This window comes from Ixodes scapularis, unplaced genomic scaffold, assembly GCF_016920785.2.
Source record: "Ixodes scapularis isolate PalLabHiFi unplaced genomic scaffold, ASM1692078v2 PGA_scaffold1__304_contigs__length_218370807, whole genome shotgun sequence".
Classification (NCBI taxonomy): domain Eukaryota; kingdom Metazoa; phylum Arthropoda; class Arachnida; order Ixodida; family Ixodidae; genus Ixodes; species Ixodes scapularis.
Window position 1 is genome coordinate 206,193,864 of NW_024609846.1, and position 6,243 is coordinate 206,200,106.

The following is a 6,243-nucleotide window of genomic DNA, read 5'->3' on the forward strand; positions in this document are numbered from 1 at the left end:
CGGCAGCGAGAAACCAGGACATCCCTGCTGCTTATTTCGCTTGCCAAGATTATTCCTTGAATTAGATTCCACGCTTCATACGAAGCACATATGTGCCGGTGACTCGCTTTCGGTTCTCGACGCAACGCTGTCAAACGCATTCAAACGCAAGCGTCTGAACCGGCCTTAAGCATCAAAGAACGCCGAGAACATTGCGCTGCACCTGCTGGTGTCTCCAGCAGTACTTTTTTCTGAAAAAAAAACTAAAACAAATAGTACGTTATGTTTGCCAACGCCTTATTTTTGGTAATTTACTTGGAATCTTTTATATAGGTAAAAGGAACGCGTGCCGGAAGGCCTGAAATCCTAGTCCCCATCAAAGTACTCCACCTTGGATGACACACTTGTTTGAAGCATTTTTTATTGAGTATGCTCAATGAAATGTGCCAAATGAGCCAGTGAAGGCGAATCATATATCCCAAGACAGAGAAATACTGAAATACACGGACATGATCCCAGATATCTGTGTACGTTCGTCCTGTCCGGCCTCAGTCGTGGTGTTCAATGCTTCATACTTCACTGCACTTGAAAGCAAAAAAAAAAAAAAAAATGGGTATGACAGGCATGCAAGTTCGGCGGAACCGAGGAGGCCATTTGCAACTGATCTGCATGCAGAACTGACCGATCACACCTTTAATGAAAGCACGCTCTTTACTGAAAAGCACAATAAGAGACGACAAGAGTATCTCGTCCGGCGAACATTCAAGTCAACTCACGCCTGTGCGTAGCTTCCTGTGCTTTTCTAGAGATTTGGTTAAATTCCTCGAGCACGACGCCAGCTGCCAGCTGTTTACTAGCAGTACATAATAAAACCCGCGACGGAGCCGAAAAGGACAACCGCGATACTTCTTATCTGCCTCGGGTTTTAGTAGGTGCCCACCAAGGTTGCCTGTACTCTTTGGCAATGTTTGTTTTCTACCAGTTTAGGCGAACTGAGCCACACGCCTGTTTCGACCGGTTCATATTTGAGTAAATGGTAACCAACGGGAACAAAGAAAACAAGTTTCAAGTACTTTTTGAGATTTTTGAAGTGACTTTTACTATTGAACGACTGCATTCATTTGAATGTTGAATTCAAGAGTTTATAAAGCGTGACTACCCCATGCATGTCACCTTCCAACAGGATGGTAACGCTCGATGGCTCGAGCCCAGTGGGTAGTTAAGTAAGCCTGTGGGGTAGTTACAGCCGTCAAAACGCATGATGACTAGGGGGGGTGCTCACGTTTTCTTAGAGTGTAGTGATGCGAGGAAAATGTTGACTTACGATCGTCCATGTGGCCCTCATGTTGCTTACGTTGTTTGTAACCAGGGCAAAAACCTTTTTTGTTACAAGTTCTTCTATAACCTTTGAAATCTCTCCTGTAATGTATTATCCGGTGTGCCTTTAATCTTCCGTCTCTATGATGCTGTAGAATATGGGCTTTGGCGTGGCCACCACAAAGTTTAAGATGCTCTCGCCTTGTACGTTCCTCCAACCGTTCGTAAGAATGGTGACGCTAAGTGAAGAGGTGATTTTGTCTTCTACTGTGTCATCACTCGGGCGTACTCCCCCTTCTACAGTCGCCCACTTAATGAGTGCCTGGAGGGCGGTGCGTATGCGGGCCTGGGTAGCTTGAACGCTTCTCACTAGTGTCTGTTTTCGGTGACTGGCAAGGGAGTTCCACTAGAATATATCGCTCGCGCGAGTGCCTTATCAAGCTTCCTTTGACACTCCGGTGTCATTCCGTCAAGAAATGCTTGCATAGCATTTCTTCACAGGTTGATAGCCTATGTTTGCATAGTATTTGTTGAATGATTGCTAGGGCTGTCAGCTTTCTTTTCGAAAGTTCTCGCTTTCGTTTACCGGCGGTGGACGTTCTGGCCACACGACTTCCACGAAAGGGCCTCTTCTTGAGGGACCCATCATTTCAAATGCCGAGCTTGTAGATATGGCTGATGCCATAGCAGGTCGAATGTCCAGAGGGCACTTTGAACATCTTGCAATGTGAAGCCCCCAAACGAGTTGCGTTTTGAAATTCGTACTTTGAACAACAAAAGCTACGCACACGTTGCCCTTTACAATTATTGAGCACATCGAAGTTCACCCAGATATTTGAACGGGGTCTCACCATGTTACGCAGCGGAAAGTTGAAACAGATCCGAAAAAAATGCCGCTCCAAAGTTTCGAGAACTAATCGCGTTGCGTACGAGGGTCTGCGAAGCTAAAGCGATCTACCGGTGGATTGAACTAAATTCTTTTAGATTTCCCTTCGGATAGAGTTTTCTTTGCAGACAGTTGGCAGATGAGTAGCGAAAAATCTCCCCAACAGACAAAGGTTCGCATTAATGCTAAAAAAAATATAATTTAATAATACCCCACGATAATTCGCAAAAACCTATTGCCTTTAATAAACCTTCTCGCTTTCTTTTAGATTTTCGCAGAATTACTCCTGCTCAGACAAGCTTGGTAATGTTTCTAAAAGTTCCGGGAAAAAAACTTGTTTTTTTCGTAGGTTTTTTAAGCCTTCAAAATTTCAGGAAACTTTCCATCCCTACTTCAGAGTTCAGCGTGGTCTCTCACGTAGGTATACGGTGCGCCTTTCGCTGGATATCGACGGGGATATTGCCAAAAAAAGAGACAATCGGCCCTTTGTTGCTCGGACCTAGGATTAATTCGGATATCGCTAAGATACATTTTAACGTGACGTTTTTGTGCTCGCGTCGACCATCGGAGTCTTTGAGGTATGCAGTGAAGCGTGTGCAATGTATTTGGATACACAGTTTAGCTACGGAAATTGCCTGAGGCGTGCTCGGCAGTGTGCAATCGTGGTGCCGCTTCGTCCAAGTGACCGAAGTCTAACTTTGACTGTGCGTCGCACCAAAGAGCAGCTTTGAAGTTGGTAGTTCCCGTGCCGTACTAGATGACGCTGTGCCGTTTCCTAAATTGTTCTGACGTAGCGGTGTGTCTCGCGGGGAAGGAGCGACCAGCCACACCGGAATCCGGAACACCAGTGTTTTATTATCACTTATCTCGAACTGAGGATAACCCCGAGCATGCGCACTAGCATAGAAGGAAGTACGCCTCACCGCGGGGCACGCGAGTGAAAACTGTCGTGTCATCACTACATCCCCCTCCTAAGTTTTACAAGTCCAGACGTACCGGTCGCCTAACTTGGTGGCCCGATCGAGTCACTCTTATCGGCGTATTGTCCGTCGACGTTGATGTTGAAGAGGAGTTCGTCAAGTTCGTCGGTGCTGCTGTTGGCGCAGGCTCAACTGCGGTCGGCTGTTGTTGGCTCCCTGCTCTTGCCGTTGAGATCACCGGACTGGCTGGAGCCGTAGCCGTAGTCTCATTCGTCGAACCGCCGGGATCCGGAGCGTCGAAGCCCGCCGGAGACGCATCGAATGGTACCAGGTGCCGGCGGTTGCGTTGCAGGACTCCTGTCCCGGTCTCGACAACGTAGGAGCGCGGCCGCTTCGCTGGACTGTAGACTGCTGCTCGGCCCGCACGTCTTGTATCCACACGTCCCCTCCTACGGACAGCGGGCGAAGTTGGCGAGCGGCGTGACGGCGATTGAAGTCCTTTCGCTGGCGTCTTCGGGCCTCCCTGTCTTTCCTTTTGAAGTCCCGACGTGATGGCCACCCCGGCTGCAACGCCCCTGGCATATTCGGTACCTTTGTCTGCAACCGTCGGCCCATTAGCAGTTGGGACGGGCTGTAACCGGTCACTCCAGGGGTGTCTCGATACACCAGAAGGGCCATGTGAGGGTCCCTTGACTTGTAGAACAGCTCTTTCATGGTCCGCACCATACGCTCCGCTTCCCGATTCGCCTGTGGGTAGCGTTGGCTGCTCGTGACGTGCTGGAAACCGTAGCTCTGGGCGAACTGTCTCGAAGAGAACTGCGGCCCATTGTTCGATACCAGCACGTCGGGGATCCCAAACCGGGCGAATGTGCTGTTGATTGCTGCGACGATGACGTTGGCGTCGTCGACGTCAAGCTGATGACCTCTGAGAAGCGGGAGTAATAGTCCACGACGAGCACGTAGTGTCTCCCCTCGAGCTCGAACAAATCCGCACCGACTCTCTGCCACGGACGACTAAGAGTCGGTGTGCTGATGAGTGGCTCAGAGCGTTGTACCCTTGTTTGGGCGCACCGCTCGATGCCCTGATGGCGAGAGAGAGAGATTTTGGGGGTTTATGGCGCAATAGCTACGAGGCCATCTGCGCCAAACTAATTGAAGGTTTGTACTATAAAACAGGTTTTACAAAACGGCTAACCAAAAAGCTATAATCGGTATAAAAGGCCAATACTACCAAGAAATTCTATTACTCGTTCAAAAGAGACCAGAGGATTCTCTCCCAGAAGGAGAGCAGGATGAAATGGGATATGATGTTGAAAAAATTCAGGGAAATGAATGCGGCGCTTGGGCTCAAGACCAAGGCACAACCACAAGATATGCAAAACAGTGAGCCTATCACCACACTGATCGCAGACTGGTGGATCTTCTCCCGAAAGCAGATGCCTATGGGTTACAAAAGAGTGTCCGATTCTCAGACGGCACAACAACGTTTCATGAAGTCAGCTCTTGCATGAAGAGCTTTCCCAAACTCCCAAAGCCGGTTTGGTAACATGAAGCTTGTTACCACACTCCATGTCCCATTCCAATTGCCAAGAATGAAGAATTGAGGACTTTACCAAGGGCTTAATATCTTGATAGGGTAAACAGGACAGAGATTGTGGAAGGTTACCGGCAGACCCTGCAAGCTTGTCGGCTTCTTCATTGCCATGTATGCCAATGTGACTGGGTACCCAACAAAATTTTATATTTTGACCTCCATGCAAAGCAGTGTTAAGTTTATATTGAATCTGTTGTACAAGCATATTTTTAGTGTCTTTAAGAGAGCAAACTGCAAGAATCACACTTTGACAGTCAACAAACAGGACCGCCCTCAGTATTTTCCTATTGAAAATGCATTCGATCGCCATTGATACCGCATAGAGTTCCGCCGTAAAAATGCTGGCGACACAATCGAGTCGTTGAACCTTGGAAAAGCGTTCTGAATACACAGCGCAACCGACAAAAGAAGAAGTCTTGGCACCATCTGTATAAACATGAAGATAACCATCATACTTAGTTTGCAGTTCACCAAACTCTTGCATAATTACAGCATGGGAAATGCCGTGCTTGTTGAACTTCGCAAGAGACCAGTCAGATTCAACTCGCTGTGCTTTCCAAGGTGGAATACCGTTGACTTTCCTAATGAGGCCGACCTGGCCCAGAGGAAGGTGCAGAGAAGTGCGAAGATGTTCAATACGGAAGCTTAACGGAGTCACAATGCTTGGTTTATTTTCAAAAAGGCGAAAGAACCTTGACCTTGTAAGTGAAGAGTATGTCGGATGCTGGGGGTCGGCCAGAATCTTATAAGCATATGTTAGACTAAGATATGTACGTCGTTTGTTCAGGGACAGCTCATTGGATTCTGCATACAAACTGAGGACGGGCGATGTCCGGAAGGCTCCTGTTGCCAGTCGCAAGCCGAGATGGTGAACTGGGTCCAACATTTTAAGGGCAGAAGGCCGAGCCGATCCATACACTACTGCACCGTAGTCAAGACGGGATCGTACAAGGGCGTTGTATAACTGCAGGATACATTTTCTATCAGACCCCCAAGACTTGTGAGATAAAACTTTCAAAAGGTTTGTGGACTGAAGGCATTTTTGCTTCAGAGCTTTAAGGTGGGAAATAAAGTTAAGCTTTTTATCAAATATTACACCAAGAAACCGGTGCTCCTTTTTAACTGGAATAGGTGTTCCATTTAATTTCAGGGAGGGATCCAAAGACAGCCCGCGTCGCAAAGAAAAAGGAACACAGACCGTTTTTGAAGCAGAGAACTTGAACCCATTTTCGTCGGCCCACTTGGACAATTTGTTTATGGCTAACTGCAACTGGCGCTCACAACTAGAAAGGTTACAGGACGATGATGAAATCTGTATATTATCAGCATAAAGAGAATACGAAATAGATGGTGGCAGCAGTCGTGCGAGTGAATTCATTGTCAGCAAAAACAAAGTCACACTTAAAACACCCCCTTGAGGGACTCCATTTTCTTGAACAAAGGAGTCAGATAGGGCTGAGCCGAGACGAACTTGGAAAGTCCTTTCTGTCAGATATTCCTTTATGCTTCGTAGCATACGGCCCCGGATATTACAGGCATACAGGTTT